Raw genomic sequence first — 10,693 nt, forward strand, 5'->3', positions numbered from 1 at the left:
ATAGGATTCAGCCTTAAAAAGGAAGGAGCTTCTGACACATGCTTCAGCATGCATGGACCTTGAGGACATCAGGCCAGGCAAAATAAGCCAGACACGTAGGGACAACGCCTGTGTGATTCCACTTACACGAGGTACCCAGTCAAGTTCATAGAGTCAGAAGGCAGAATGCTGGTTGCCAGAGGCCTGGGGAGGGGAAGGGGAGTTGTTTAGAGAGGATGCACTTTCAGTTTGAGATGAAATGTGTGATGATGGTGATGATGGTTACACAACAATGTCAATATGCTTAATGCCATTGAACTGTACACTTAAAATGGTAAATTTTATTTGTTTTACCACAATTAAAAAATGGAAAACAATTTCACAGAATATACGTCTGGCCGCATTTCCCCTGCAGAATCTATTGGCCCAAACATCGTTATTTATTTCAGGGAGGACTATAACACAGTGGGCAAGAACATTGGTTTCAGAGACATGTTTCCTGTATTGAGACTCCCGGATCCTCACTTGGCAGGTATGTGACCTTGGAAAAGTCCACGCCTCATTTCCTCATCTGTGAGATGGGGATAATGATAGCGCTTACCTCATATGGCTTGTTATAAAGATTAAAATGGGTGATGCACTAAGCTCTTGGCACAGCTCCTGACGTATAGCAAATCCCCCAAACAAATGTTCACTCTCATTAACCACTATATACTGTGCACAAAAGAACACAGGACTTCATAGGAAAAGAAGTTACCCCAACCTGCCCCACATTTAGAAATGTCCCACACAGTCTAAAGTTTGGACCAAACAAAACACCCACCAGAAATCAGCAGCGCTTCGTCACACACAGGGGTGTTTCTTTACTTTAACAGATGTTGGGAGTCAGAGTCAATAACTAGATTTGGCAGCAGTTGATGGAGCTGTCAGTTGAATCAACATGTATTTACTTAAGATACTTCCCTGGCAGCCCAGTGCTTAAGACTTCATGCTTCAATGCAGGGTGCATGGGTTCGATCCCTAGTCAGGGAACTAAGATCCCACATGCCATGCAGTGTGGTCATAAATTAGAAAAAAAAAATAATATATATATATATACTGAGAACTTGTTTGGGAGATTGGAAACACAGATGGGAACAAACAGAGCACCTCTACCCTCAGGAAATGTGTGTTCTAGTGAAAGAGTGAATGACGGCCCTTCCTCTTGGTGAGTCCTAATAAAACAAAGTTGCATCATGAAAACATCTACAAGCAGGAGACCATAAAAGGAACACAACTAAAATTAAAGTAGTCCTTCTTGGCAGAGGAAGTGACAAGTCAGCTTAGGACACCCTTATGTGCTGACCACGCCCAGGGCTGGCTGGGGAGAGGTCACACTAGCAGAGCTTCCTAAAGGAGACCCCGTCTGGTCATTCAGATCTTAACTGAAGTGTCATCTCCTTATCTCAGCACCTGACCTTTCAGTTGCCCTTCCAGTGCTCTCCAGGACGTTCCTGTTATTTTAACAGGATCTCACGTTATCCTGCTCATTCCTGGCCTTTCCCTTCCCCAGAGTGAGAACTCCACGAGAGCAAGGACTGTTTGTCTGGCCAGCACCTGACAGGTGCTCATGGTGCCTGCCTGTAAGATGAGGCCCATGCGCAAGTTCTCACCGTGCTCCGGAAGTGCGCTTGCGTTAAGGACCTGGGGCCCCCCAAGACCACACAGACTATCAACCTCATGACTCTTCCCAAATGCGATTCAAATCCTTGAGACTGGGGACTTCCCTGGTGCTCCAGTGGTTGAGAATCTGCCTGCCAATGCAGGGGACACGGCTTCCATCCCTCGTCTGGGAAGATCCCACGTGCCGTGGAGAAGCTAAGCCCACAAACCACAACCCCTGATGCTTGTGGTCCACAGCAAGAGAAATCACTGCAACGAGAAGCCCACACACCGCAACGAGGACTCAGTGCAGTCAAAAATAAAATTAATCAAATAATAAAAAGAAGAAAAACTTAGAAAAAATACAAAAACAAGTACTCGTCACTCAGCCACCCTTTCGGCAGGAGTGATGGAGACACAAGGAGAGGAGCACAGACTGGCTCCTCCTGTTGGTTCCCCCACACAGCCCACTCCTCCGAGGGAGGCTCGGGAAACCAGCAACACTGTGACAAATGCCACACAGTCTTAGAGGGAACTAGAAAAGATCTTTAAGCAAAAGAGTAGCCCAGTTTATCACTGTCTTTACTCAAAGCACTCAGAGTAGCCCAAATTATCTTGAAAAAGTACAAATGTGGGGGACTCATACTTTTTGATTTTAACTTACTCTTTGTAGAGACTCATAGACCTAGAGAATGAACTTATGGTTGTTGGGAGGAAAGATGGGGGAAAGGGATAGTTAGGGAGTTGGGGAAGGTCATGTACACACCACTATATTTAAAATGGATAATTCATAAAGACCTACTGTATAGCACATGGAACTCTGCTCAATGTTATGTGGCAGCCTGGATGGGAGCAGAGTTTGGGGGAGAATGGATACATTTGTTTGCCTGAATCCCTTCCCTGTTCACTGGAAACCATCACAACATTGTTAATCATCTATACCCCAATACAAAATGAAAAGTAAAAAAAAAAACAACTTAGTCTTTGTAAGTCATCAAAACTGTGATAAAGAAGATAACCATGGCTGATTCATGTCGATGTATGGCAAAAACCATCACAATATTATAAAGTAATTATCCTCCAGTTAGAATAAATTAAAAATTTTTTTAAAAATAAGATAGCACAAGGATAAGAATTTAGATCAGGGGAAGAAAACTAAGTCCAGAAATAAACAACCACATTTACACTCAGTTGACTTTTGACAAGAATGCCAAGACAATTCAGCAGAGAAAGAACACTCTGCAATAAATGATGCTGAGACAATTGTATCTCCACATGCAGGATAATGAAGTTGAACCTCTACTTCATATTCAAAAATCAGCTCAACATGGACTTGAAAACTCAAATGCAAGAACTAAAACTATAAATCTTTTAGCAGAAAATAGCAGCATAAATTTTGTGACATTGGATTAGCTGATAGTTTCTTAGATACGACACCAAAACCACATGCAACCAAGGGGAAAACATAGCTAAATTGGCATAATCCATCAAAATGAAAAACTTTTGTGTCTTTTAAAGGACATTAAAGGACACTATCAAGAAAGTGAGGGGACTTCCCTGGCTATCCAGTGGTTAAGACTTCTCATTCCAATTTAGAGGATGTGGGTTCAATGCCTGTTTGGGTAGCTAAGACCCCACATGCCTCCTGATCAAAAAGCCAAAACATAGAACAAAAGCAATATTGTAACAAATTCAATAAAGACTTTTTAAAAAATGGTCCACATCAAAAAAAAAAAAAGTGCAAAAACAACCCATGGAACAGAAGAGAGTTTTGCAAATCAAATATCTGATAATGGACTCATTTTTAGAATACATAAAGACCTTTTATAATTCAATAATAAAGAGTTAAATAATCCAAATTAAAAATGGGTGAGAGATCTGAATAGATACTTCCCACAAGAAGATATACAAATGGTCTACAAACACATGAGAAAGATTCTCAACATCAGTAGACACCAGAGAAATGCAAATCAAAGCCACAATGAAATACCACTTCACAAGCACTAAGATGGAGAGATAAAATAAGATAAAATAAAATAAAAGATAAAATAAAAGATAAATCTAAGATAAAAGATTTAAAATCTAAAAAAATATGTATCTAATATATCTAAAAAAGATAAAAGATAAATCTAAGATAAAAGATAAATCTAAGATAAAATCTAAGATAAAAGAGAGAGAGGGAATAACAAATGTTGGCAATCGTGTGGAGAAAGTGGAACCCTCATGTACTACTGAGAGGACTGCAGAATGGTGTAGCCACTTCGGAAAATCGTTGCTGCTGCTGCTGCTGCTAAGTCGCTTCAGTCGTGTCCGACTCTGTGAGACCCTATAGACGGCAGCCCACCAGGCTCCCCCATCCCTGGGATTCTCCAGGCAAGAACACTGGAGTGGGTTGCCATTTCCTTCTCCAACGCATGAAAGTGAAAAGTGAAAGTGAAGTCGCTCAGTCGTGTCCGACTCCTAGCGACCCCATGGACTGCAGCCCACCAGGCTCCTCCGTCCATGTGATTTTCCAGGCAAGAGTACTGGAGTGGGGTGCCATTGCCTTCTCCCCAGAAAATAGTTAGGCAGTTTCAAAAATTTAAACATAGAATATGACCCCTAGGTATACAGAGAAATGAACACATATGTCCACACAAAAACTTGTACACAAATTTCATAGACGCATTATTTGTCACAGCCAAAAAGTGGAAATAATTCTTTGTTGTCCAGTTCATCATCCAGTGAGGGGACAAGCACAGTGTCACACCCGCACCTAGGAATGTTACTTGGCCATTGTGTTGTATTGCATGCGTGGTCACTCAGGCATGTCTTGACTCTTTGCAACCCCATGAACTGTAGCCTGCCAGGCTCCTCTGTCCATGGTATTCTCCAGGCAAGAATATTGAAGTGGATTGCCATCCCCTTCTCCAGGGGATCTTCCCAACTCAGGGATCCAGCCCAGGTCTCCTGCATCGCAGGTGGATTCTTTAGCATCTGAGCCACCAGGGGATTTGGCCATAAAAGGGAATAAAAACCTGTTACAACATGGATGAACCTGGAAAACATCACATTAAGTGAAAAAAGCCACTCACAAAAGATCACATATTGTATGATTCCATTCATATGTAAGGTCCGGAATAGGGAAATCTATAGGAACAGAAAATAGATTGCCTAGGGCTGGGAATGGAAGCAGGAATGGGGAGTACTGTTAATGAGCCCAGGGTTGTTTCTTTTGGGGTTCATGAAAATGGTCTAAAATTGGTTGTGGAGATGGTTACACGACTCTGTAAATATACTAAAAACCATTCAGTATACATTTTAAATGAATAAACTATGTGGTATGTGAGTAATATCTCAATAAGGCTGCTCTGTATTTCCCAGGTGGACAGGAGTAGGGAGACTATGAAGGGTGAGAGAGTCTGTTGCAGAAGTTGAGTGGAAATAATGAAGGTCTGAGTCAAGGGTGTGGCCCTGACGGTGGAACACTGGGTGGGGGGGGCCTGAATGTGGAGACAAGGTCGAGCCCACAGGACTGCATCACTGCTCTTGTGTGTGTGTGTGTGTGTGTGTTGTTGTTGTTGAGGTAATAACAGCTGGTGTTTATTGAGTACCATCTATGTGGCTGGGTCCCCTGGAACATTTCCTTTATTCCTTACTGTCTGTAAGAAGGAGACTGTTTCCATTCTGTGAAACTGAAGCACAGAAGGACTAAAGAACTTCTGTGCCAGGATAACACGGGATGTGGTGGAACTGGAATTTGCACCAAGGGGCTCAACTGGAAGCCTCATGCCTCTAACTACACCACCCCCCGCACCGCGGGGTTTCTGGGTGAGTGAGCTGAAGGAGGGGGCGTCTCTGTCTGAGATAAAGAATACCGACAGAGGGGCAAGGATTTGGCGGGAACTGGACAGGTTCAGTCTGGGATGTGATGAATTTGAGATGCTTCTGGGATACCATCGATATTCCGTGGAACATCGGGTTAATGAAACAGGAGCATGAGACAGAGGAGGCCAAGAAATGACAGATTTCCGCAACTTCGACGGTATCTGTTCTCCTCAGGAGTGGATGAGAGCACACGGAAGAGTCTATTCCTGAGAGAAGAGAGACGAGAGTAGAGATCCGAGGTCCTGGGGACCGCGTCCTGGGAGCAGTAGAAGGGGAGGGCGAAGGTGTGAGCCCTCAGGTGCAGCCACTGGGGGTGGGAGGAGGGACAGGTCTGATCACAGTGGGGAGGTGGGGCGGAGGGAGGGAGGCGGGGAGCACAGATCTCTGTGAGAACCACTGAATACAGTCCTTCTGCACCCGGTGGTGAGAGAAGGCGAGTGTCTTAAACAGCACCCTCCAGTCCCAGATGCGTCCAGGCACCAGCCCAGCCTCTCTGTGTCCGTGACGTGGAGACTCCTGGGGGCCAACCCGCCACACTGGGAAGAATGCAGATGCCCGCGGAAGCCAAGAGCAGGAACAGCGGCGGCAAGGGTTTCTGTCTCACTGCTTTGGGAGCATATTAAGGATTTCAGCGGTAAAGAACAGTAAGCTGAAGTTTGAGGATTTTTTGAAACTATAGATTATATTTTTTCTGATGCAAAATTAGTTGTAACAGGGTTTGACCAAAGTTTGGATTCTGCTCAGAAAGCCAGTGTCATATCTTTTTGCCTTTTCCCTGATGCTGGGAAAAAGATTGAGGGCAGGAGAAGAAGGGAGCGATAGAGAATGAGACGGTTGGGTGGCATCATCAACTCAATGGACATGAGTCTGAGCAAACTCCGGGAGCTGGTGAAGGACAGGGAAGCCTGGCCTGCTGCAGTCCATGGGGTCACAAAGAGTCCAACATGACTGAGCGACCGAACAACAGCAACAGAAAGCCAGCCTGTTCCACTACGCTTTCTTGTTTGTCACGCTTGAGGAAATCTGATCTAACGTAAAAGCAGCAACCACAGCCGCACAGCTGGCCAGCTGCCACAAATCGTCCCCACCTGCTCTTAACCTCTTCAAGCTCCTTTCCTACGCTGCTACGTCCAGACACCCCACATAGAACGCGTCCCTGAGGACCCTTTCATGTCACCACCTCCAGTTCACTGCTTGCTGAATGGCTGAATGACCCACCCACCTGGGAGCAGATGCCCCACTGGTGCTTCCACATAGAAATAAAGGTCACCTCTTCCCTGCTGGCTCAGCTGGTAAAGCATCTGCCTGCAGTGCGGGAGACCTGGGTTTGATCCCTGGGTTGGGAAGATCCCCCTGGAGAAGAGAACGGCTACCCACTCCAGTATTCTGGGCTGGAGAATTCCATGGCTGCCTAGTCCATGGGGTCACAAAGAGTCTGACACGAATGAGTGACTTTCACTTTCACTTTTCTCACTTCTCTTTATGACCCCAATGAGGACGCCACCCAAGTTTTTCTTTTTTTAGTTAAAGATGCAGAACCTCTCAGAGTTGAATTGCTAATCAGCATCTATAGGGTAAAAGTGACAGAAAGTATGGGTGTCCTCCCGCCAGCTGGGGTCTTTCATAGCCCTGCTTTGAACCATGGCCTCTGCAATGGCCCAGCTGGGGAGGTGATTCCACTTCTCCTTTTGAGCCACTTCTCTTGAGTCCGGCTGTCCTTGAGTGTTTCTGTGGGGACAGCTGCCCTGAACTCACCTAAAGGGATGGAATGCTTTTGAAGGACCTGGAGGGCCGACCCCCTTCTCCTTCATCTTGCACCCACTGTTTATTCCTTGTCCTTTTATGTCTGAGGGTGTTCACTGGGGTCTGGAGGGCAGGGGAGCAGCGGACAGAGGCCTAGAGGGCTGTATGCAAACACATTCAACCTGAATGAACCAAAGAGAGATAAAACAAACCTTTAAAAAAATGAACTCCCTTAACAGAGTCCCCAGTGGGTCTGTAGCCCTGGCTGCTTCTCTCAAGACTGCACACTCTGCTCGGTGGGAGCAGATGGCCTGCTGGAGACTTCAGGCAAACTTCCTGCTACTCTGTTGAGACCATGAGGCCCTCCCTAGTCTCTGCCCGCTGTGCCAGTCTGGGTTGCGGAGTCTTGGGCCTACCGGGCTCCCAGTCCAGGCTAGAAGAGACCACAAAAGCCAGAGCCAGCAGGAGGAGTCTGGGCCCCCTCCCCACCCACACCCCCACCAGGGCCCCTGCTGCCAGAGGAAGAGAATCACCTTGTTATGCGAAGACCAGAGTCAGGAAAGGCCTGGCCCCAAACCAGCCCAGACCCAGCAGGTCAGTCCAGCCCTCTGGCTCTCAACCCTTTGTCAGGAATGCACTGGGGGGAAGGGAAGGCACAGCAGAGGGGCACAGCTGCAGAGATGCAGGGGGGTCCAGCCACCCAGAGCAGGAAGGGGCTTCAGATTCAGGGGAGCCCCCTGCTGGCAGAGAGCAGAGGCTAAGAGGGCACGGGACCCAGTTGAGGAAGGAGGGTCAGGGCAGCAAAGCCTGGATTACTGACCTGGGGACCACATCACTCTTCCCTTGGTGTCTCCTTCAGCATCCGTACAGTGGGCGCATGACCCCTGCCCTGCCACCTCACGCTCCAGACTTGACCTCAGCTTTCTCACCTCTGATCCTGCCTGCCCAGCCCTCCTTCTCTCTCAGACCAGCTCCTGCTGTCCCCCCAGGCCCTGGGGTAGTGGAAAATGCCTTTCCCCCCAGCCCCCACCCACACAGAATAGGCCAATTCACCTGAAGAAACACCAGCACTACCCAGTTCCAAATGCCCTGGGAAGAGACTGAATGGCCAGCCGGGCTCATGCGCATCTAGGCAGAGGTGTCTTGTTGAACCACAGGTAGTGACCCAGGACCAATGTGGTGGAGCGGGTAGAACAGCTGGAGGCAGACAGATGGCTGTGGCTAAGGGGCTTTGGAGGATGCTCCAAAAACATCCAGCCTGAGATGCCATCTTACATCGAGGGATGCCGGAACAGAGCCGATGAGCTGAGGTGTGGACACACCGAGCGGGAGCAGCTGATGCGACTTTGAGTGTGGCGTCTGCGGGAGTCCAGAGTCTCATGCTCTGGAGAGGTCCAGCTAGAGGTGTGCTTCTGGGAGCATCAGCTTCCAGGAGGTAAGTGAGCCACAGGGAGGAGATGGCCCACAACGAGAGGGAGGGGAGCAGGGGCTGGAGACGGGCAGCGAGGAGCACCAGGGATAAGACTGGCAGGAGATGGAAGAGGGGAGGCAGGAGAGGCAGGAAAAGTGAAAAATACAAGGCAAGATGGAATCCAAAGGAAGAGGAGAAAAGGGCTGGTGTTGTCAGAGGTCAGGCAAATGAAGCGGGAAGGGTGAACAGCTGGGAGTGGGTGTGAACAGAGATGCCCAGGGAGTGGTGATGCTGAGTCTGGAGGGAGAGGTGGGCGATTCCCAGGTGGAGAAAGGGTGAAGCCTAGGATGAAGAACCGTCGCATGCAAAGACACAGCAGGAACACAGTGCATTGGGGCCACCTGAAGCAATATGGAATTGGCAGTGAGTGGGCTGGGGGTGGCAGAGGGGTGTGGGAAGTAGAAGTGAAGAGGGAGAAAGCAACCACATCCGGAGAGGTGTCTTAGGGCAGGTTGAGCTGTCCACATCTTCTGTGATCAGGGTTGGCAAACTGCAGTCCACGGCCGAATCTAGCCTGCTGCCTATTTTTGTAAACGTTTTATTGGAGCATAGTCCCACCTAGACTAGAATGGCAGGGTCTACCATGTGGCCTTAAACTGTGTGCATTTGGCCCTCTACAGAGAAAGTTTGCCGCCCTCTGTAGACAATGTTTCACCACTGAGCAAGAAGAACAAGAGGATCAGAGACCTGGCCGGCGCAGGGTAGGCAGAGGTGGGGTGAGTGAGACTAGAGACAGGCAGAGGGTGAGGAGCTGTGGCTGCCATCCTGGTGAGAGCTAGTGCTGACCTGGGCTAAAGCGGTCAAGGTGAGGGGGCTTAGCTTTACAGGAAAGGCAAATAAAATCCTTCGAGGTAGTCTGAAGCACTGGGTTGAAAAAGATGTTGTTGTGTAGATGCTAAGCCATGTCCAACCCTTTGTGACCCCATGGACTGCAGCACACCAGGCTTCCCTGTCCTTCACCATCTCCCAGAGTTTGCTCAAACTCATGTCCATTGAGTCAGTGATGCCATCCAACCATCTCATCCTCTGCCACCCCCTTCTCCTCCTGCTCTCAATCTTTCCTGGCATCAGGGTTTTTTCCAGTGAGTCAACTCTTTGCATCAAGTGGCCAAACTATTGGAGCTTCAGCTTCAGCATCAGTCCTTCCAACGAATATTCAGGGTTGATTTCCTTTAGACTTGACTGGCTTGATCTCCTTGCTGTCCAAGAGACTCTCAAGAGTCTTCTCCAGCACCATAATTCGAAAGCATCAATTCTTTGGTGCTCAGCCTTCTTTACGGTCCAACCCTCACATCCATATATGACGACTGGAAAAACCACAGCTTTGACTATAAGGACCTTAATTGACAAAGTGATGTCTATGTTTTTTAATACCCTGTCTAGGTTTGTCATAGTTTTCCTTCCAAGGAACAAGTATCTTTTGATTTCATGGCTGCACGAGAAAGATGCATGAGAAAGATGCAAACATCAGCAAGAAAGATGTCACCAAGTCACAAATATCATGTGGAGAAGGGCAAGAAAGAAGAGAGAGGCACAAGGACCACGATATTTTGCTTCTAAATTAAAATATCTGTTTCTGTTTCATTGAAAAAAATACGAAACTTTGGCCACTGGAATTTCTTCTTTGCTGAAAGATGCTTTATAATAAAGAAATACTCTTGGGATTTGCTCACATCTGAAGATTCTGAACAACTGCCTTTTTTCTCCTTCTTAATAACAGGAAATAGGAGATTTGACGGGGTGTTTAACCAGACTTGCAAGCCCAGTCTGCATCTTGAAAGAGGAAATGACCAGAGGTGGGGTTAGGGGTGGGGAAGGGGGAAGAGTGAGGCCTGAGATGCCTGTGTTGCAGATCCCAGGAGTCAGCTCTGGGCTTTGATCGGCAGGGTCCAGAGGAGGAAACTCACGGGCCAGAGGAGAGGCACGGCCTGGGTGAGGTGGCAGGAAGCCTGGGCTACGAACAACAGGGAAAAAAGCTTGGGAGTCATCCCT

General features: G+C 47.6%; 1 long non-coding RNA gene across 1 annotated transcript; it reads left to right on the plus strand.

Moving 5' to 3' along the window:
* Positions 1 to 6,921: 6,921 nt before the first annotated feature.
* LOC104997886 lies at positions 6,922 to 10,363 on the plus strand. Its single transcript, XR_826371.1, has 2 exons — positions 6,922 to 8,665; positions 10,085 to 10,363. It is a non-coding gene; the product is annotated as an uncharacterized LOC104997886 (long non-coding RNA).
* Positions 10,364 to 10,693: the final 330 nt, after the last annotated feature.

This window comes from Bison bison, unplaced genomic scaffold (genome assembly GCF_000754665.1).
Source record: "Bison bison bison isolate TAMUID 2011002044 unplaced genomic scaffold, Bison_UMD1.0 scf7180017864317, whole genome shotgun sequence".
In the NCBI taxonomy this organism is placed as follows: domain Eukaryota; kingdom Metazoa; phylum Chordata; class Mammalia; order Artiodactyla; family Bovidae; genus Bison; species Bison bison.